The following is a 23,260-nucleotide window of genomic DNA, read 5'->3' as shown; positions in this document are numbered from 1 at the left end:
CCTCACTTGCATTCATGTGTGGCTCAGCAGTGTGAACTAATGTGTGGATTTTTTAAAATCTAAGTGAAGTCAATAAAATATGCCTCCCACCCCCTTCCTTTTCATAAAACTTCGCTGAAGCAGTGTTTGTGAAAAGACAATACCCAAATGTGGGGCACTTTTTTTTGGGGTGCCCGGGCCGATTTTTCTCTCCAATCCAACCCAGCACATTGGTACTTGGAAACCTCCACAATTATTTAGAAAACATGCATTTTCTTGTCTTAATTTGTCTTATATCTGTTTTGTTTTTCCTCAACACGTTGCCTAACTTTCCTCAAATCAATATTATGACACTGTCCAACTTTTCCCAACAACCAAGATGGAGTGATTGATGAAATAGGTTTCCTACCCCTTAATACATTCAAATTATTTGCCACTGCAGTCTGAATTCCCTCTTTTATCAACCTATTCGCTCTCTCCACTAGGCCATTGGAGGCTGGACTATCCAAAGTTACTCTTATATGCTTAACATCTTGTTTAAGAAGAAAATCCTCAAATATTCCAGAAACAAAATGAGATCCATTATCCGTAACCACTTCTTTCACCCTTCCTTCCATTTGAAACAAAAACTTTAAGAAAGCAACAGCTGAAGCTGAATCTGCATTACTAACAAATGAAAAGTAAAGCCATTTCGAATAGTAATCTATGGCTACAATCAAAAATCTCTTATCACACCCAACTATATTTAAGGGACCAGTGAAATCTAACCCAATCTTTTCCCAAGCATTACCAGGCCAATTGACTGGTATTGGAGGACTATTCGAAGTTTTCCAATACTTGTCCGAGCATAAGCATTCTGAACAAGTGTCCACATGTCTCTTTACCTGACCGTCAATCCCAGGCCATCAGTATGTCTGTCTTATCTTCTTAACAGTGGCAGAAAGCCCTAAATGGCCCTCATGGGCTAAGGCAACATTAGATCTTGAACTCGCAGGTGGAACAAATAAATCCTGTCCCATTACAATATCATTCACTACTGACAATTCAGTTGCAACTTGAGCAAAATTGCTCAATTCCATGGACATATTTCTATCATGTGGCCAACCCTTAACCAGAAACTTCTTCACCTGAGTTAAACAATCATCTTTTACGGAACTATTCAACCTTTCTGACTCCGAAATTTTGAACTGTTCATTAATATCATGAACAGTAAAAACATACTCCACATCATCAAAATTTTTACCAGAGTCAAGTCAAGTCAAGTCAAGTCAGAGAATTTATATAGCGCACTACATACCCAGGGGGTCTCAAGGCGCTTAGGAAGGGGAGGAGTATCACTTGTCAAATATCCACGTTTTAAGTTGCTTTCTGAATGCTAGGTGGTTCTGGGTAAGGCAAAGGTAAGCGGGGAGAGAATTCCATGTTTTAGCAGCCAGGTATGAGAAGGATCTGCCTCCCATTGTGGTCTTGTTGATGCGAGGTACATTGGCGAGGGCTTGGCTGGAAGAACGTAGTTGGCGGGAGGGGGTGTAGAAGGACAGTCGTGAGTTGAGGCATTCTGGTCCGATGTTGTAGAGTGATTTGTGTGCGTGGGTTAGCAGTCGGAAAGTGATCCTCTTATTGACGGGTAGCCAGTGGAGGTCTTTAAGGTGACCGGAGATGTGTTCGTTGCGGGGGATGTCTAATATGATCCTGGCTGAGGCGTTTTGGATACGTTGGAGTTTCTTCTGGAGTTTAGCGGTAGTGCCTGCGTAGAGGGTGTTTCCGTAGTCCAGTCGGCTCGTGACCAGAGCATGGGTGACTGTTTTCCTTGTTTCGGTGGGGATCCAGCGAAATGTTTTTCTGAGCATGCGAAGAATGTTGAAGCAGGAAGAGGATACGGCGCTGACTTGTCTGTTCATTGAGATTGAAGAGTCCAGGATGACGCCTAGGTTCCGTGCGTGGTCTGTCGGGATGGGTGCTTTTCCGAGGGCTTCCGGCCACCAGGAGTCGTCCCATGCAGAGGGGGATGTACCTAAGATGAGGACTTCTGTTTTGTCAGAGTTCAGTTTGAGACGGCTTTGTTTCATCCATTCAGCAACTTCTTTCATTCCTTCGTGTAGGTTAGTTTTGGCGGTGCTGGGGTCATTGGTGAGAGAAAGGATTAGTTGAGTGTCATCCGCGTACGAGATGATGTTGAGGTTGTGTTGGCGGGCGATGGCCGCGAGGGGGCTCATGTATACGTTGAAGAGGGTGGGGCTGAGAGAGGATCCTTGTGGTACGCCACAGATGACTTCAGTGGCCTCGGACTTGAATGGTGGAAGGCGGACTCTCTGGGTTCTTCCGGTGAGGAACGAAGTGATCCATTCAAGTGCTTTTCCTTGGATTCCGATGTTATTGAGGCGTTGTAGAAGGGTGCCGTGGCAGACTGTATCGAATGCTGCAGAGAGGTCGAGGAGGATGAGGGCGACTGTGTCTCCATTGTCCAGTAGAGTTCGAATGTCGTCTGTTGCTGCGATGAGGGCGGTCTCAGTGCTGTGTTTTGCTCGAAAGCCAGATTGTGAGGAGTCGAGGGATTTGTTGGCTTCGAGGAAGGCGGCGAGCTGGTTGTTGACAGCTTTCTCGATGACTTTGGCCGGGAATGGAAGGAGCGAGATGGGGCGGTAATTTTTGAGTTCGGTGGGGTCCGCTGTGGGTTTTTTCAGAAGGGCGGTGAGTTCAGCGTGTTTCCAGTCTTCAGGGAAGATGGCGGAGTTGAAGGAGCAGTTGATGACTTCTCGGAGGTGCGGTGCTATGACGGAGTCTGCTTTGTTGAAGATGTGGTGAGGACATGGGTCTGTGGGGGATCCTGAGTGGATGGAATTCATCAGGCGGATTGTGTCCTCAGTGGAGATTGGGTTCCAGTTGTTAAGGGTGTTCACGGGGGGAGAATGTTCAGCAATTGGTAGGGTGGGCTGGTTTCCGGGTTGGTTGTCGAAGCTGTTGTGGATGTCTGCAATCTTGTTGTGGAAGAATGAGGCTAGGGAGTCGCAGAGGGCTTGAGAGGGGGTGATGTCGTTGGAGTTGGCCGAGGGATTGGAAAATTCCTTGACGATGTTGAAAAGTTCCTTGCTGTTGTGGGCGTTGTTGTCAAGTCGATCCTTGAGTGCTGTTTTCTTGGCCTTTCGGATTAGTTGGTGGTGAGTGCGGGTGGCGTGTTTGAAGGCGTCCTTGGTGCTAGTGGTTGGGTCTTTTTTCCAGGCCTTTTCAAGGGAGCGGCAGAGTTTCTTGGACTTCTTAAGATCATCGTTGAACCATGAGGCCTTTTTGCTGCCAGGTTTGCTTTGACGTTTCTTCAGTGGTGCTAAGGTGTCGGCGGTGTTGGATAACCATAGGGTGAGGTTGGCGGCGGCTTTGTTTGCGTTAGAAGAGTGGGCTGGGGTGTTTAGAAGGAGCGATGCGGAGATCTGGTCCGTGGTGATTTTGTTCCACTTTCTTTGCAGAGTTGGTTGGAGGTTGTTGGTGGGTTTTGGTTTGTTGTAGGTGAAGTGAACGCAGCTGTGGTCAGTCCAGAGGAGATCCGTAGTATGGCTGAAGGAGATATGATTGCTGGAGGTGAAGATGGGGTCGAGTGTGTGACCTGCGATGTGGGTGGGGGAAGTGACTAGTTGTTTAAGTCCGAGGTTGGCGAGATTGTCCAAGAGGGTGGTGGTGTTGCGGTCGTTGATCTTTTCAAGGTGAAAGTTGAGGTCTCCCAGAAGGATGTAGTCTTTGGAGGGGAGCGCGTGAGGAGTGATGAAGTCTGTGATGTCTTCACTGAATTTTGCGCGGGGTCCTGGTGGTCTGTAGAGGAGGGTGCCTCTGAGTGTGGTCTTGGGGTCGATGTGGATCTGGAAGTGAAGGTGTTCGGAGTTAGCGAGGTTGGCGTCAGAGCTGGTTGAGATGCGGATTGATTTCTTATGGACGATAGCGATTCCTCCTCCTGTATGGCCGGTACGGTCCTTGCGTGTGATCTTATAGTCTTCAGGGATGGCAATGGTGATGTCTGGGGCGGAGGAAGCGTTCATCCAAGTTTCTGTTAGGAAGGCGACGTCCGGAGAGATGGTGTCTAGTAGATTCCATAGGTCAATGGCGTGTCTGTGGACCGATCGGGTGTTGAGAAGGATGCACTGTAGGTGGTTGGGGTCGAGAGTCTGTGGCGTGATCGTAGCGGAGATGTTGTCGGTGCCGCTGAATTTGCAGGAGTAGCAGGAGAAAGGTCCATGGGTGTGTCCAGGGGCGGCTTGGACGCAGTTGGGGGCGCGACCGGGGTTAAGGGCTAGGAGGGTGGCGGCATCGTAGGTAATGCGGGGGGGCTGGGCAGCGCAAGGGGCAGGGGGTCTGGCGCTGGGCGCGGTCCAGGCGCGGACGGGCGTAGACGGGCTTACCTTTGGCGCACCTTCGGCGCGGATTGGGCGCGAACGCTGCGCGTAAACGCTGCGCGCGGGAAGAACTGTCATATATGGGTGGTGGAGGGGAGGGGCGAGGGCGTCTCAGCTGGGAGGCGGGGCGGGCACACGAGGACTAGCACAACAAACAAAATGGAGGCGGAGGGGGGGGGCACAGCGGAGCGCTATCGGCAAACGCGCTGAAACAAACTTAAGCAGCACAGATAGAATGCACAAAGCGCTACTACAGCAAAGCGCTAAGCCAGCATACAGCACGTAATAAAATAAGGCAATGTAATCAGCAATTGAGCGCTACGATACCAGCAGTCAGCAGGGACCCTGGGAGCGACCACTCGGCTCGTGGGAGAGGAGCGAGTCACGGCGACTGTAGGGAGGTGAGCGCTACTTCAGGACAGTGGGAGGGCGTCTCAGCTGGGAGGCGGGGCGGGCACACGAGGACTAGCACAACAAACAAAATGGAGGCGGAGGGGGGGGGCACAGCGGAGCGCTATCGGCAAACGCGCTGAAACAAACTTAAGCAGCACAGATAGAATGCACAAAGCGCTACTACAGCAAAGCGCTAAGCCAGCATACAGCACGTAATAAAATAAGGCAATGTAATCAGCAATTGAGCGCTACGATACCAGCAGTCAGCAGGGACCCTGGGAGCGACCACTCGGCTCGTGGGAGAGGAGCGAGTCACGGCGACTGTAGGGAGGTGAGCGCTACTTCAGGACAGTGGGAGGGCGTCTCAGCTGGGAGGCGGGGCGGGCACACGAGGACTAGCACAACAAACAAAATGGAGGCGGAGGGGGGGGGCACAGCGGAGCGCTATCGGCAAACGCGCTGAAACAAACTTAAGCAGCACAGATAGAATGCACAAAGCGCTACTACAGCAAAGCGCTAAGCCAGCATACAGCACGTAATAAAATAAGGCAATGTAATCAGCAATTGAGCGCTACGATACCAGCAGTCAGCAGGGACCCTGGGAGCGACCACTCGGCTCGTGGGAGAGGAGCGAGTCACGGCGACTGTAGGGAGGTGAGCGCTACTTCAGGACAGTGGGACTCACTCAAATCATCAGAATCAGATGGTAAACTGGACAGAAAATCAGCTCTTACATTCTTTCCTTCAGGAATATACTTAATTTCAAAATTAAATTCCTGTAATTTTGACAAAATGCGAATCAATCTACACGAAGCCTTATTTGAAACCTTTCTTTTTGCCTGTTGCTGCTTGTTGCCACTCGTACCTGTAAAGTCCTGGGGAATTGCCACGAGCTTGCTGCTGACGCCGCCAGGACCCGCCCGCTTGTCTCCCGCTGCCTCACGCTCACTGACCACCTGGAGCGAGGCAGCCGAGCGGAGACGAGCGAGAGGAGGACCACAACTCCCAGAGCGCTCAGCGGCTTGCAGTGTCACCTCTCAGCGCCAGGAGGCGCTTAAAAGCGTCAGTACACCCACTGTGGAGGGGGAAACCTTTCTTTTTGCCTGTTGCTGCTTGTTGCCACTCGTACCTGTAAAGACCTGGGGAATTGCCACGAGCTTGCTGCTGACGCCGCCAGGACCCGCCCGCTTGTCTCCCGCTGCCTCACGCTCACTGACCACCTGGAGCGAGGCAGCCGAGCGGAGACGAGCGAGAGGAGGACCACAACTCCCAGAGCGCTCAGCGGCTTGCAGTGTCACCTCTCAGCGCCAGGAGGCGCTTAAAAGCGTCAGTACACCCGTCTCGCGGGACGCCGGGCGAAGCCCGGGCCAAGGGCGGGCCCGTTTGAGACCGAGCGAGGCCGGGCTGGGCCACCCCCCTTTGCCCTACGATTTGATCTATACGCTCTCCTACTAAGGTACTTTTGTTGTTTCATACCATCGCTATATTATCAGACCAAATATTTTCTACTCTTCCCTACCATGACCAGGGGTTCTAGAAGCAAGACGGCCATGAAAACTGCCTCGCTCACTGGGCCGCTCGACCAATTTATTACTAGAACTAATGAGGCCATTAATCTAAGTATTTCTTTACTGGAGCGGAGGGTGTCACAGGACTTGGCAACTGCTAGGAGGTCCTCCCTGGGCCTTTTAGCATCAGCAAATCGCCACTTCAGTTGACCACATCCATCCCGGTGTTACTACAACCAAATGTTATAGCTGAGGTCCACTCCATCCCGAATACGGTTGACCTGTCAGCTACCAACATTACTTCTGATCTTGACTCCACGGAGAACCTTGAGAACTCCCCAGACCTTCAGTCATTGCTATCTCAAGATCCATGCCCCGAGATCCAGCCAACAGGGGCCAAGGAGGGTGCTGTTCCAAAACAGGTTAAAGACCTAAAGAAAAGTAATCCCACGATCCATCAATCTGCTATCACCAATAAGAAAGGGGCAACCACTATTCCACCACAGGGTGCCTCAATGGATCTTAATTCGTTATCTATCAACATACTGGAACCAATATCATATTCAGCGCCCATGCCTAAAGAAGGGGATGTCTGTACCTTGGGTGATGCCAACTCCCAACTTCTAGCGAATATTAGGGAACTACTACATCATGTTTTGAAACCCCTAGAACTAAGCATTATGTCGATTGAAAAACAACTAGCCACTCTTACCCAGAAGCCATCGACTCAGCTTAGCCTGGCCCAAGTAAAACATGGGGTGGGTATAACAATCCCTTCTAGATCAGGAACACAAGGGGTTCAGTTGGATAGCGTAGTTAACTGCTCTTCGACATCAAAATCTCAGCTTAATTTAACTAAGCATAAAAAGCCAGAAACATCTTCTTCAACCCCCCCTAGGGAGTGTGCGTATGACCGAAAACACGGCCACCCTCTCTTCTCAGCCCAACCCCACTCAGCCTACTCAGTCCACCCAGTCTGCGCCCAACAAGGGTCTGTCTCAACCATCAAATAAAAGGCCCACCACCCCTCTTTTACCCCAGCACCCATCGTCGACTCGACCTGATGAGGGTAAAAGGGGTTCCAGGTTAAGGCGCCCCGTCCACTTATCACCAGAAGCGTCTCCCTACACCATCATTCTTACTGGGGTCCCTGAGCTACCTACAAATAAGGAGGAGCCATCTTGGTCCCTTTGGAACAAGGTCTCACAGTGGCTTACTATGAACAGGTCCCTTCAATCTCCCCAAAATAGTCGAATCTCAGCAGTACGCAGAGTGCCATGGATTAGGGATGAACCTAAAAACATTCAGGGAGACTGTATCATAGTGACCTGCGATGATCCAGATATGGTGGATTATATTTGTTCCTGGCCCGCTTTGGCAAAGAAGGGGGGAATTGATGCCCATCGCCTCTCCACCTTCTATCCCTATGAACGTAGTCACCAGAATATGGCAGCACCTAATTGGGTATATCCTCTTGAGCGCCAGCACCCGATAATTCCTAACTGGGTACAGCCATCTGTGCGCCCGCCCCCGATAGCTCCAAAATGGGCACAACCACCTGAGCGCAAGTTCCCGTTGGTTTCAAATTGGGTGCAACCACCTGAGCTGCAGCACCCGATAGCACCAAACTGGGTGCCACCTCCTGATTGCCAGTACCCGACAGTACCAATCTGGGTACAACCTCCGGAGTGTCAGCCCCTGGTAGCTCCCAATTGGGTGCAACCATCTGAGCGCCAACATTCGACAGTCCCAAACTGGGAACAACCATCTGAGCGCACGTGGAACAACACAGGTTCTTGGTATCCACAGAAGAACAAAAGTAGAGAGTGGGGTCAGCGGCCGTGGCGCCAAAATAGCGACCACCCTACCGCGGGGGGGTCGAGGGGCATCCCAGTTAGTAATAGGTTTGATTGTTTGGAAATGGTCGATTGACCTTTGGCCACTCCATCTAGGGATAACTTTGCCCATGGGGACCAGGGGTCAGATGTGACGACAGGTAGCACCTTGGCTACTCTCCAAGAAACTCGTACAGCCCCTGACCTACTTATTGACCTAAATCTTATTACAAACAAAGTAGGTCCTCATACCCCATGTAGGATCTTTGATATCGAAGTAGCTATTTCAGCGGCCCATCAGGAGTTATTTAAAGAGCCAATAGGTGACAAGCAGCTTGCCTCTGACATATCGCCCGCCCCACAACGAGACAGGGTTACTCATACAGCAGTTATATTGGCAGGGCTTAATTTTGTTACCTGGAATATAGCAGGTATTTCAGGTAAATTGAATACCCCTTTCTGGGAGGAATTTATAGGGGCCGGTCACGACATTATCTGTCTTCAAGAAACGTGGTGCAAAGAACCAATTTATGTAGAGGGTTATGCATCATATTGCCTCAACGCATCCAACTCCCCATCGGGCAGAGCTAAGGGCGGTCTATTGATGTTAATATCTAATAAGATGATTGATTTTAAAACCAAAAGTTATTCCTTTATTGAACCCCATAGTCAGGTGTTACGGTTGGAGGCCAATAAATCTAGAGATTTAATCCATGTTAATTTTTATAATAACATCTTTGATGCTTCTAGGGGAAATATTTTATTTCCCCTGGAAACCGAACTCAAAAGTGTACTGGCATCCTCTCGCAGAGTGGCAGTCATCCTGTGGGCTGGCGATTTTAACATTCAGCCATGCCCCTTAGCTCCAGGTAACCCATGCGGTTTTAGGAGAGAGCAAGGCAATAATGGGGTGACAGATAAAGTGGATTCCCTTCACTTTCCACACTGTAATTATGGTAGTCTTTTAAATAATATGATAGCCGAATTTGATCTAGACCTGCTTAGTTGTAACAGAAACAAGTCTAAGTATACTTGCCCTACATTTACAGGCAGATATGCCAATACCAATATTGATCATATTTTGCTTTCAAACACTACCGAATTTACCAACTTATGGGTGAGGGAAGAATCCCTTGGCGACCATAATAGTATCTTTTTAACCCTATTAGGGTGGGGTTGTAAGCCTCCCGTTAATGAATTTTGTTCTACTGATATAGTCCCTACAAGACCAAATGGCCCAAGGATCAAGTGGGCCGGAATTGATCCCGCGAAAAAACTTAAGGAGGTCGTGGAAAAATGTAGGAGCGAGATTTCTTATTGTTTAGGGGAAGTCACCAACACGGCAACTATGGTGTCAAGTTACATTAGAATAAACACAGCCATAGAAGTTGTATTTACTAAGAAGCAATCTAAAACCTGAGTAACTAGGCTGGGATGGTTTGACAAACCCTGTACCTTGTCCTTACGTGAACTTAAAAAGGCCCTATGTTTTAAACCACGCAATCATAATAATATTAAAACTTTGCGTGTTAAATACAAGGAGGCCCTTTCTAACAGGAAAAAGGTCCTGCAAGAAGAAGCTTGGGACAATCTTAATCAAGCTGCGCAAACCCAAAATAGTAAACTCTACTGGGAGACCATAAATAGCCCCTTTTTAAACACCGAGGGGATCCCGGAATTAACATCTTACAAAGCATGTAACGCATGGATCGAACATTTCTCTAATATTTTTAACCCGGAAGGGAAGCCCCTAGAAATTCCTGCCCAAGTGGTTTCAGCCTGGTTGCCCCTACCACTGGGAATTTCCTTGGAGGAGGTTTATGAAGGCTTGTCTGATAGCAAAGGAGGAAAGGCCCCTGGTCCCGATGGGGTACCTATTGACCTTCTTAAAGCCGAAATGAATCTGTGGGCACCCATCCTAGTGAGGGTCTTCAATGCTGCAGCTGAGGGTTGTTCACTACCATCTTGGGGCCAGTCCGTTATTATCCCTTTATTTAAAAAAGGTAGTAAATCAGAGGCGGGTAATTATCACCCCATCTCCTTACTGGATGCCTCTGTAAAGGTAATGAGTCGAATTATGTTACAGAGGCTGGAAACATGGGCAAACGAAAAGGATATTTTAACCAAGGTCCAATATGGTTTTAGAAAAGGCATGGGGACACTAGAACAATGTGTAAATTTAGATCTTTTAATCAACAAATACACGGTAGTTAAAGAGGGGAATTTGTTTTTATGTTTTGCAGACCTGAGTAGCGCGTTTGACTTGGTTGACCACCGTATATTATGGCAGGTTCTGTTGGAGGTAGGAGCTCCAAAGGAGAGTGTACATTTTTTGGCCAGGCTATATGAGAGACTGTCATGTAAGGTGCGCTACGGATCACTTGGCGAATGTACCCCATTTTTCAAAGTTTCAAGAGGCATTCGCCAGGGTTGCGTTCTGGCCCCTCTTTTATTTTCCCTTTTTATTAACCAAATCGATTCCATACTGTGCCAGACCCCTGCTGATGCACCTTTGATTGGAGGTAAACCGGTGCCAATTTTATTATATGCGGATGACGCTGTGCTATTGTCCCGCACGCAGATTGGTTTACAGCACCTCATCGACAGTTTTATGACGTTTATAGAAAGTAGGAAGCTACTAGTAAATAAATCTAAAACCTTTGTAATGTCCTGTGGGATGAAAGCCAAGAAAACTCATTCTAGCTTTTTTATCGACAAGGTCAAGATGGTACAAGTAAAAACCTTTTGTTATTTAGGTATCACCTTTGCCAATAGTGGGTCATGGCAATCCGAGTTTGAAAATATCAGCCTAAAAACGAAGAGATCCACTAATAGCATTTTTAGATTCTCTTCTAAACTGGGGGTGAGGAGTATCAAAGACATGATGAACATCTATAATGTAAAATGTGTGCCCTCAGCATTGTATGGAGCGGGGGTTTGGGGTCATTGTGTTTGTCCTAATGTGCAGAGAGTCGAAAATAAGTTCCTCAGAAAACTGTTATGCGTTCCACCTTCAGCATCAGTGGACCTGATTCATGAAGAAGTAGGAATTGAATTTATTTCGGATCTTGCTGCACTGCACCCCTTGCTGCTTTGGCGCTCAATCTGGACTAAGTCTGAAACTCAATTTACCCAGGAGATTATTCTCGATTGTCTCAGGTTGGATTACTCCTCACGCATCCGCTGGCTCAAGTATATACACCATTGGTTTTATTTCCTTTTTCAGTTTGACATTTTTCTTGACCCTAGTTCTGTAGTTTCGATCCCAAAAAAAGACATTAAACAAAGGTTTTTAAGTCATAAGAAAGAAGGTCGTGCAAAGGCGTCTGGAAAGCTGCAAACCGTGATGACTTACCGGGATTACAATCTACCCACCGGCTTTCAACCCTACCTCTCTGGTGTCACTCGCAATTCTCACCGGTTTGTTTTAACACGCTTACGATTGGGAATCATTCATCATCTTGTTGCATTTCCTATGATGAATTTTAGATCGGATATAGCATGCCCTTGTGACAATGTTTCTCGTCAGAGCTGCTGCCATTTCCTACTGGTTTGCAAATTTTATCACTTTCTTAGGGTAACATATTTAAAACCCGTCTTTTTAAAACACAATGTTCGTTCCATGAGGAACGCTTTACGGCTACTTAGTTCCTTAGAAGACATGGATATCTGCTTCTTCGTAGCGACATATATATTAAAATGTACAGCTGCCAGGAAAGCCATGGTTTTATGATATTTGAGATTGAGTCCTGTTTTACCATGGCCCCCTGTCTGTATATTTTATTAATGTACAGTTGCCAGGAAAACCATAGTTTTATGACATTATGGATTGGGTTCCGTTTTCCTTACCTTGGTTTCCTGTCTGTATATTTGTTTCCTTATTTATTTTTTGTGCAATACTTTATATGTACAAAGGATACATTATGTATTATAAATGAATCTAGTCTTTTTTGACTTATAGCTTTGTACAGTAGAAATCTAACTCCGGTCATATCATGTTTTTAGAATCCCCTCCTACTATGTATAATGGCTCCCTTTTGATCCTTTTTTTAACTGTCGTGTCCTTTATGCCTTTTTTATCACTGTATGTTATTATGTATATAATGGTCTTCTCCCGATTGTTTTTTATATTGTCGTGTTTCCGATGTTTTTTAGCAATATATGTTATATATGTATGTGTTCTGCTTGTATGGTTTGTTCTACAAATCGAATAAAGCTTTTGAACTGAGCTGAACAACTGTCCCCTAACATGAATATCAAAGGCTTATGATCTGAATGTAATTCATATCTAGTTCCCCATATATACATTCCGAATTTCTCAGAAGCCCAAGCACATGCCAACGCTTCTCGTTCTATTGTGCTATAATTCTTCTCACTAGAATTCAACGTGCGAGAGGCAAATGCAATTGTAGATTCCTTGCCATTAACAAACTTACTAAGAACATCTAACCCTCTAGCACTGGCATCGACTGTAATAATACAATTTACACCATGTGTAAATGGCTTGATTGCTGGAGCCGTCACAATAAGTTTTTTTTACAGATTCAAACTCTCTTTGACGCTCTTCTGTCCAAATATATTTCATATTCTTTTTTAAAGGATTCCTCAGTGGTTGCACAATAACTGCATAGCCTTGAACAAAGCGAGCGTAGTATTCTCTTAAGCCTAAAAAGCCACGCAGAGAGTCTTTATCCGTGGGAACACTATCATCATTAATCCCTTTAAGCAATGAGATCTTAGGTTTTATACCATCCGAATAAATGTTATGCCCTAAATAGTTGACCTCCTGCGTTAAAAATTTACATTTACCAATATTAACAGTCATGCCATTAGATCCTAACTTCTCCGACTCTTCATCCAACAAAGCAATATGTTGATCCAAGCTTTCAGTATGGACCAAGATATCGTCCTGAAATGCTTGTATTCCAACACGATCACCAAAGATTTTTGTCCATAATACGTTGAAAAACGCTTGCGGCCGACGTCAATCCAAATTGCATGCGTTTATTCTTGTACACACCAAATGGTGTGACATACGTGGTTAAGTGTTGAGAGTCTCTATGAAGAGGTATCTGATGATAGGCAGAGCGTAAATCAATTGTTGAAAAATATTTACTACCCCCCACTCTAGCTAACATTTCATATATCCTAGGAAGGGGAGGGCAATCAACAAGGATATTTCTATTCAGGACCCTCAAATCAGCACATATGTGTATGTCGCCTGAACTTTTCTGTGCGACGACCGCCGCAGAAACCCACTCAGAGGATTCCACCTGTTTAATAATACCTTGTGCACACATATTCTTGAGTAATTTTTTGAGATCGTCCTGCGCAGACAAGGGTACAGGTCTTACTTTTTGTTTAAGAGGGATAGCATTACTCTTAAGTTTGATGGTGTGCTCACAATCCTTAATCACACCAATCTTATCAGAAAAGACAGTAGGAAATTTATCATGCATTTTCTTAGAAAACTCATCCACCCCAGGAGTCTCTTGAATAGATAAAACTGGCATGTCACCCAGTATTACAGGTTCATCATGCCCAGGTCTTAGGATAATACCCAATTAAGCTTGATCCTGCCAACCTAATATGTCTCTTCCGTTGACAGCAACATAAATCTTTGTGTAAATATTCCTACCTTTGAATAAAATACTATCATCAAAGTACCCTTTCATGGTAATATAAAAGTCCCCAAAAGCTTTAGGGTTGATAGTGGTAGGTTTCAATAGCTTCTGAGACCAAAATTTATTAAACGTTTTTTCAGCCAAAATCGTGAATGGTGACCCAGAGTCTGCAGTAACATTCATATCTATAGTACCAATTTTCGTCTCACAAATAGGACCTTTACAACGTTTCACACCGTCACCAATTGCATTAATTTCCTCAACAGAAATAGAAATATTGTTAATAGCTTCAGATAAAATATAATTCTCCGCATCTAATCGACTGACGCTAACTTTAGGCTTCGGTGCATGGCAAACATTGAAAAAATGTCCAACATTTTTGCAATTGTTACATCGTTTTCCCTGCGCAGGACAATTAGCGTTGTTACCCAGATGAAATTTTGAGCCACATCTGTAGCAACTCCTACTACCTTTTCGTTCTGTGTTCTTTTTATACACATTTCTATGAGATACCATGCATACACTAGTTTCACTATTAGGTGAATCAACATTAACTGTGGCAACTCTAGACATATCTGGAGAAGTATTGTTGGTACTTCCAGATAAATTCTTAGAAGAAACCACTGAACGCTCTATACTTCTAGCAATTTCGATAACCTCATCGAGAGAGGGATTTTTGCATGTAAGAATTCTCTCCTGTATTTTTTTATTAAAACAATTAAAAACAAATTGATCCCTTAAAGCTGTATCCAGATAATCTCCAAAAACACATTTAGATGCTAAAAACGTAGAGTAGCCAAATAGTCCTCAATGGATTCATCAGATGACTGCTTCCGTTTAAAAATTTCATGCCGTTCAACCATTACTGAAGGCTTATCAACATATTGTCTACTTATACGTGTAATAGCCTCTTTAAAAACATCCCATGTTTCATCTCCCCTGGGAGCTGGAACAATGGGAAGATTATCAAAAACATCTTGCCCTATATTATCAAGATGATTAAATAGTAAAGCTTTTTTTCTAGAAGCAGAGTATTTACCAGCATCAATAGCTTCTAGATAATTTTCAAAGATCCTAAACCATTTGTGCCAAGGTTTAATAGGCTTTCCTGGCAACTCGAGGAATGGAGGAGGCTGCATTACATTGTTGCTACTGCTGGTAGACATTTTACAATAATGTTTGAAAAATAATGAATAACGATTAATACGAAATTGCTAAATAGTTTGTAAAACTGTTCACTAATATGTGCCACAAAGCTAAATCATTTCAGTATTACCGTTTAAATGACAAGTATTCAATAAAGGAGCAATTTCAAGAAATAAATAAATAGTTAAATTCCTTAATTGAAATATGTCCAGTTGAATAAAACCAAACTTCCTTGTTAGCACGATGTTAGCACCATTCACAGTATTTATCCTGTTAAACTGCTAGCGCTTTGCTCCGTATTTCCTTTGTGAAGAAACAGCTGATGCATCAATGTCCGTGATTTCCTTCGTTTGTTTTTGTTGCTAAGCAACCACAATATCAAGTTAAAAATGGCCGGCCGTAACGTGGATCGTGAGTAGGAACACGCAATGATGTAACCAGTTAGAATCTTGAATATGCGCAATTCCAAATGCGAGACCAAGCCAGCAATGCCGTGCTCGTGAAAGTTGTTTGTCGATCTGGTACACGCGAGACAACCAGTAAGTGCAACTTGAAATTTTGAAAGATGCAGTCGTCGCCTTATGTAGATTAACAGTAGGAGATACCTCAGTACTGCCCGAAAATGACAGTCAATAGAAATAACTTACTGCCCGATACTGACAGCCGAACAAACACGCCACAGCAAACAAAGTATACAGTTACTGATTGAAGCCAAACAGCACATACGATAGATCACCGTCAGCCAGAAATAAGCTAGGCGAATATCATAAGATGTGCGAGTCATTTAATTAGTGCTGATCCAAAATGCGATCCAATTGTTGAAATATAATTTGTTTTGCCTTCAATTATAATGAAAACCAATAACTCACGTTTTCCAATTTTGTCGATGGATCCAAGTCCAATAATCCCTTCGCCAAAATATGTAGTATACAGTTTACATCAAAGTAATCCAAAAATGAGACATCTAAGTTGAATTCAAGATTTATTCTTGTTAGGACCCACGACCAGTACAACCTTCAAGAAGTCTACTCCTTTGAATGATACACATAGCTTAACAGAATATTAACACTCTAGAACATGTAAGGAATTCTGCATTCATAACATTCCTTAAAGTAAAAGAACATCTTACCTACATATTACAGGCTGGCTTTAGGGCGGTGCGAGCGGTGCAGGGGTGCTGTGTTTAATAATAACTATTGGTTTAAAAGCACGCAAACTTCCTTTTGCATCCAGCAGTATTCAGGCAAGAATAAACATGTCAAGATAACTCTGGTGAAAAATGTGCATACTGGTGAGATATGAATTTTGTCTATTACCATTTTGGACTCATCATAAATCAGCGTAGAGGGTTAGTGTGCCAGCTGCAAATAACTTGTACCATGCAGATCGCAGAAATTAGTATGAATGACCTTTGAGTAACGCTATAAAAAATAAAATGTATGTCAGAGAGGGACTATGGAGAGGTAAGGTACACTGTTGGAGGGTCATAGTGATGGAATTAGTGCAGAAGGAGGTCATGGGGGGGCTCCAAAGACGACTGTTGCACCTAGTGGCACCAGTGCTAAAGCCAGTCCTTTCTCCTATATGGATCGTTTTTGCTATCCATGATGAATACTTTCCGTCCTGACTTACAGCACTTACTTTTCTATCCCCACCTGCTCCTGAGATTATCAGGCGACCTCCAGTGTTTGCACTGTCAGCCAGGCTTAGAGATGACCCATGCAGTGCGTGGATATGCTGATAGTTGGATGGGGGTTATATCGAGGACTTCTCATTTACCGAAAGGGTCTTGCAAGCGTTGAAGGGTTTGATTTAAGGGTTTATAAAACAAACATTGAAAAAGCCAATAGGTCTCACCTTGCAAGAGCTATTGGCTGTGTCAATGTCTTTTCATCATGTTTTGCAGCAGTGCTTTGCAGGATGGCTGAAAAGTTAGAAAACCACTGCTAGGACGCGGCCAGTGCTGACCATAAGGGGCAGTGATCTGCTTTCTTCGTATGACTTTACCTAAGGTATGGACATTTGTATGGATGGGTGACTTTATTTTAAGGATTTGTTAGAGGTTAGAGAAGCCGGGGTGTGGGCTGGTGGACCAGGAACGAGAGAATGTGGTGTATTTTGTTCACAATCTGTGTTGGAATGCTTTGAACAGTTTATTAATGAAGGTGAATCTGGTCATCCTAAAATCGGTGAACTTGCTAAATAATAAAATGGAGGAAACATTTGGTAGTGTAGACAAAGGCTCTATTATTGACTTCTTAACATCTACAGAACCTTTAATTGACATTATACAATATTCAGGTGAATTTTACAGGGTTCAGTGATCACATGGTCCCTAATTTTTATGTAAGTTGGGGGCTGATCGAAGACTGTTAGGAAAGCCCTGTTAGTAAAGAACAATGGTTATATTCTCAACTGGGTGAAGGTGGATAATCAAATAGTCCTCTCAAAGTTGCTTCATAGTAAACATACAGCTCTCTCAGTCTGTTTACAGCCTGAGGAGGATCTAGCTCCTTATAACAGTCCTTTGAAGAAGTCCTCAAAGCAACTATTCTTTGCTTGACGCACCCTTTCACCCGTAAATCTCCATCGTGGAATGTTGGTTCAACTCTGCCTGCACCAAGGCCTTTTCTAACTTAACAGCGGCTCTACATAAGGTTCTTCGTGGTATCTCGTTGATTCGCAACTTAAGAGACGAATACAGACACATTCAAACGAGGAGGTTGAAAACGTTGAGGGAGGAATTTTGGGATGCTTTGATACAGGCAGCTAAAATCAAGGATTCCAAAGCTTTTTGGAAGATTGTGAATGCCCCCAATATGAAAGACCAAGCTGCTTCCTCTTTAGAGGTCCATATAGAGGAAGAAGGTTGGGTGTCATATTTTGAAATTATCTTTAAAAACCCTCCGGGGACAGTTATTCATTTGGAGCTGCCATCTATCAAGTCCAGAAATACTCATTTATGCTTCCATATGGGGGAAATTTCCAGAGCAGTATCAGAATCATGCCCCTTAAAAGCCAATTTATATGTTCCTGGAAACTCTTGATCTATGGGTTTCTCTTCTTACTGATGTTTTTAACACCATAGCTTGAGTGGGTCCTTTGGAGTCATGGCAGCACTCCATACTTTTTAAAAATAAATTATTTATTTATTGGCATAATCAAAAGAGCATACAGATCACAGAAACAATATCAAGCCCTTACCAGGCAGATCAAAGAGACCTCAAAACATAAAGTAGTTCATATTAGACAACACATCTAGGGGAGGGGGGTGAGTTGGGTATTAATCTGAAGACATATTTGACAGATTTGAATGAGGTGGTATATGTTTTATTGTATGGTGACCATATAAAATTCAATAAAATATGTTTTCAATCAGACAACACATCAGGACATCTATGTAGCTATCCCACCAGAAGACGCAGGTCCTAAATACACACCAATTAGGCATTCAGTTATAATAGAGTTATTCCATCACGTTCTTATATCGCCCACTCTGTCGCTAAAATCGAGTTTGTGTCTCATGTCAAGGCTCTGTGTTACCTGTGTATGGACTGGCTCGGAGAAGTTATAATATTGGTCATATGTCCCGTCAGAAGAACCAGGATGTGTCTGTTTGTATTTTCTGCCCCTATAGTCGTGGCTGCATCTCCCTCTATGGTCGCATCTCCTTCTTGTCTTGAAGTCAGGTACAGGGACCAGTAGTTCTTAGGCCTGTTCCCAGGAGGCATCAGTTCGCTATATAATTCTGTTTGTGTGCTACAGTAGAGCATTTCCCTAGCCCATTGCTCCAGAGTATGCACGGGGCCCCCCATCCAGCAAAGAGCGACACATCTCCTGCCTAAGAGGAAGGACATGTCCACCAGCCGTCTAAGGTTCTTATGGACCGGTTTGGAGTAACTTAATAGTGCTAGGAGCGGGTCAGGAGCTAACTCAAGGGACGTAACCCGATTCACCTCCGCATACACCCTATTCCAGAATTGGGCAACTCCCGGAAGGACCACGCCACATGCAAAAAGTCTGCGACTTGCACCCCGCACCGATCGCACCTCGGGTCCTCACGCAATCCGTACCTGTGAAGTCGTTCACAGGTGTAGTACACCCTGTTAAGAAATTTAAAGTGGATCAGCCTATGTCTCCCATTCAATGATATACGTTTGCTGCTAGAGCAGCAGTATAGCCACTTTTCATCTGTCATTTCCACGTCCAGGTCCCTCTGCCATTCCAACCGCGGCTTGGAGTAGTCAGTCTGGCTCTCAGAAAGCGCTGTACAGTATAACCTGGACACAAGTCTAGCCGGAGACTTGGCCTGAATTATGAGGGACAATGCAGCAACCTCCGGCGGTTCCAGCAAGTCACCACCCAGGAGGTCTCTGAGGGCATGTCTCACCCTATGAAACTGAAATCGTGATAGTGTCGAAATCGGTTCCTCCTCTACCTGGTCCCCGGTTCGGACAGTGCCACCATCAAAGAGGTCCCCATAGTGTGTATTCCCAGCGAGTTCAGTGCCGTGATCACCCTCCTCTCCCTGCAGGGTGTTAGCCAATGGCACCAGTGTATAGGGGCATACAGTGCATACAGTAAGCTGCCGGCCTGTATGTCCAGCAAATGATGCCACGCGTGCGTGACCAAGTTCAAGGATTCCATGATTCCCGTTCTACGATCTCGGGGATGGAACAGTAGAGTCAGGAGCGAAACCGGATCAGCTACTATAGTTTCAATACGGATATGTGGGGCCTCCGCCGGGCCGTGCATCCAGCCATACGCGTGAGCACACTGCGCTGCTCTGTAATAGAGCTCCATATCCGGGGCTCCCAGCCCTCCCGCCGAATACGGGTGGGTTAAAACTTTCCAAGCCACCCTGGGCTGTTTACCAGCCCAAGCTAGTTGCGTCAACAGAGGTGTCAGTTGCTTGAAAAAGGTTTTGGACAGGACCATAGGGATATTAATAAATAAAAATAGAAACCGTGGCAGGACAATCATTTTCATTAGAGAGACTCTTCCCAACAAGGACAGGGGTAAGGCTATCCATCTCTCGATGTCGTCTTCTAATATGGAGATCGCGACTCCATAGTTCTCTCTCAACACCACTTCAGAGTCTGTATGTAGCTGAATCCTTAGGTATCGCACCGCGTCTGTGGTCCACTGCAGTGGATACTCCGGTTCCACCCGTGCTGTGGCCGGTGTGAGCGGGAACATGATTGATTTATTCCAATTGACATGAATACCCGACAGGGAGTTAAACAGTACTACCTCTCGCAGAACTGGAGAGAGGTGTGTCTCGGGGTCTCTGACATACAAGAGGGTGTCGTCCGCATATGAGGAGACGATAAGATTATAGTTCGGGAATCGCACTCCTCTGTGTCCATGATATTCGCGTAATGCGCAGGCTAGCGGCTCTGCTGCCAAAGCATATAAAATCGGCGACAGGGGGCATCCCTGTCGGGTGCCCCTACAGATTGATATGGGTCCGTTACCATCGAACCGATGCGTATGCGAGCCCTAGGTGAGGAGTACAGCGTCGCCAGTAGCTGGAGGAAGAGATCCCCATACGGGCAAGAACGAGGCAAAGAAAAGGCCACTCGACAGAGTCAAAGGCCTTCTCCATGTCCAGGAATACAGCTATCGCAGGAACCTCCGCACGTGTATGCTGCATAGCAGCAAACACCGTTCTGAGATTATAAGTAAGGTTATGGGTAGGTACGAAACCAGCCTGTTCCGGGGCGACTAGCTTGGTAACCATAGGCCTAATACAGTTTGCGATAAGCTTCGCCAATATTTTAGCATCCACATTCAACAAAGATATTGGCCTGTATGATGCACAGTCCCCTGGCGGTTTCCTTGGTTTAAGTATGGCTACTAGAATCACCTCCCGCATAGTGGGCGGCATCTCCCCCGAGTCGCAAATCTCTTCGAAAAGTGTGAGTAATTGTGGAACCAACAGATCGGGAAAAGCCTTATAGAAGGCAACTGTTAGAACATCACTTCCCGGGGCGCCGCCGGCCTTCATATCTGACAGTGCCCGGACCACCTCTTCCCGCTCCATCGGTCTAGCCAAGAACCCCCGGTGCAGGTCTGTTAGCCATGGAAGCTCTATGTGGGACAAATAGTCCAAGATTCGTTCCTCTGGCGCAGGGCCTCTTGAGGCGTACAGAGCTGCATAGTACTCTCGAAATCTCTCTGCTTCCTGCTCTTCGGATCGAGGCGAATCAGTCGGGGCATCCCTCATGTCTGGTATCACCGTTCTGTCTCGGCGCTGGTGAGCAAGCTGTGCCAGTACCGTTCCTGGCCGCTCCCCCTCCCCATACGTTCTAGCTGTGGCGTATTTCCCCAGGTGTTTAAGTTCGCCGTCCACCTCCTCATTGTACTCGTTCAGTGTCCGAGTGAGCTCCTGAGTCAGCAGCTCGCTCTGGTCTATTACTCTTCGGCTTCCAACTCCCAGAGCCTCGCCTCCAGCCTCTTCAATCAGTCACGTATCGATTTGAGTACCCCTGCATGCTTGGAGATAGTGATTCCTCTAATGTGTGCCTTAAAGGCTTCCCAAACAGTCACATAGGAATCAACAGAGCCCAAGTTTGTGTTAAAGTACGATTCTATGGCAGCGGCCAGTTCCTCGCTGAATGCGCCATCCAGTAGGGAATAGGGAGGGAAAAGCCACTAAACGGGGGGCCCATCTTAGGGGCCACGATAGTTAGTAAAAGCGGCAAATGGTCCGAATAGGTGCGGGGCAATATCTTACATGCACGGACATGACGAACCAAGGAAGAAGACGCCAGCCAATAATCTATTCTCGTGTGAATGTCATGCAGGGCGGAGTAATGTGTGTAGCCTCCCAGTGTGGGGTGTCTCTGTCTCCACACATCGCAGAGGTTCAATCTCACCATTGAGGTTTCCAGGACTCTGCAGGAAGCCGAAGGGGCGTCTGTCCGAGCCATCTGACCTATCAATCTCTGGGCACCTAGTTAAATTAAAATCTCCTACCCAGAGCAGGGATCCCTGGGCTTGTAGTTGAGCCTTATTTGCTAAAGTCGTGTAGAAGGCAGGGTGATCAAAGTTCGGACCATACATGTTAAATATACATATCTCCAGACCCTTACCACTACATTTAGAGATAGTGAAACGTCCCTCCCTGTCTGTCTCTATTGGCGTCAGTGATAGGGAAGCTTTCGGGTTCACCCACTTCAGTACTCCCCTGGCATGTGAAGTGAATCCAGCAGCGTGTACATTACCCAGGAGACCTCTGGTGCGTAGGATCGGGCTGTCCGGTCGGAGATGTGTCTCCTGTAGCAAGGCCACGTTTATCTGGTGCCTATTGAGGTAATGAAGGACCTTCCTGGTTTTACGGTGGTCGTTAAGGCCCCGTACGTTCCATGTTAGCAAGTCCAGTATCGGGGGATCGCTCAAGTGCAGTGGTCGTGTGGTCAACCGTGTGCGTCTGAGTCATGGTGTGGTATTGAAAAAATCAGTGCCTGGTGTATGCCGTGCCTCGCCAGTGTCTCGATGCCTGATGAACTTGTAAAAACAATCAAATAAACAGATTCCTAACTGTGACAACTAGTCACTGTTCTCTGCCCACCCAACCCCCCCAACACCAATCCCCCTCAACCACCCGCTCCAGTCCCTCCCACGCCTGCCCAACCCCAACTAGGCTGCGAAAATCAATCCCTCCCCACAACAACCGTCCCTCCCTCCCCCCGCTACCCACATACATCACTGCCCGATCACAAATGTGATACACTCGAGGGCGAAGGTAGCTCGCAGTCAGCAAAGACTCTGTACCGGACTGTAAAAAGCCACCTCCCCGGCCCGCATGCATAACGGCGTGATGCGCCATAGTATTACGACATCATCCCTCGTGGGACAACCCCATCATATCTCACTCAGTAACAGTGTGGAATCTCACCTCCCACCCCTGGATCTTCCCTGCTACCGTACACAGGGCCAGTAGTAGTCATGTAAACCCAGCATTAACTATTGCTGAGGACAACAGTACCCAGCCTTGTAACAACAATCATGTCCAATCATGGAACTCATGATGATTCAGCCATTTCTGGCCCCCCAACCCAGGCCGCGGCCCCAAAATGACCCTCAAAGTTCAGACGGACACATTAGAATTCCCTGTAGTCCAGGCCCCCAGGACCTCACTTACAACTCTATACAACCCAGGACCTCCAATCTAGCAGTCATATCACAGAAGCCCGTAGGCATGCAGTAGTTCAGTCTTGTTCATCCAGGGCGCCGTCCTCTGCTCGCTCCCTCTCCCGGGAGACCCGTTTATCCCTGCGCCAATCCTTAAGGGCCTTTGGTAGTGCCTTGGGGTCAGTGAAGATCATCGAGCGCCCTTGCCGATTGACCCGTAGCTTCGCCGGATATAACATTGCGTAGTCCGCTCCCAA

The 23,260-nt window shown here is 46.2% G+C and overlaps 1 protein-coding gene across 1 annotated transcript in view; it reads left to right on the top strand.

Annotated features, from left to right (window-relative positions):
* LOC144830661 (transmembrane protease serine 12-like) overlaps positions 1 to 23,260 on the top strand; it is a 548,207-nt gene that overhangs the window by 390,412 nt on the left and 134,535 nt on the right. The gene's annotated exons all lie outside the window — the stretch shown is intronic.

This window comes from Lissotriton helveticus, chromosome 1_1, assembly GCF_964261635.1.
Source record: "Lissotriton helveticus chromosome 1_1, aLisHel1.1, whole genome shotgun sequence".
In the NCBI taxonomy this organism is placed as follows: Eukaryota; Metazoa; Chordata; class Amphibia; order Caudata; family Salamandridae; genus Lissotriton; species Lissotriton helveticus.
Note: the sequence above shows the minus strand (reverse complement) of the source record. Positions and strands in the feature narration are given on the sequence as shown.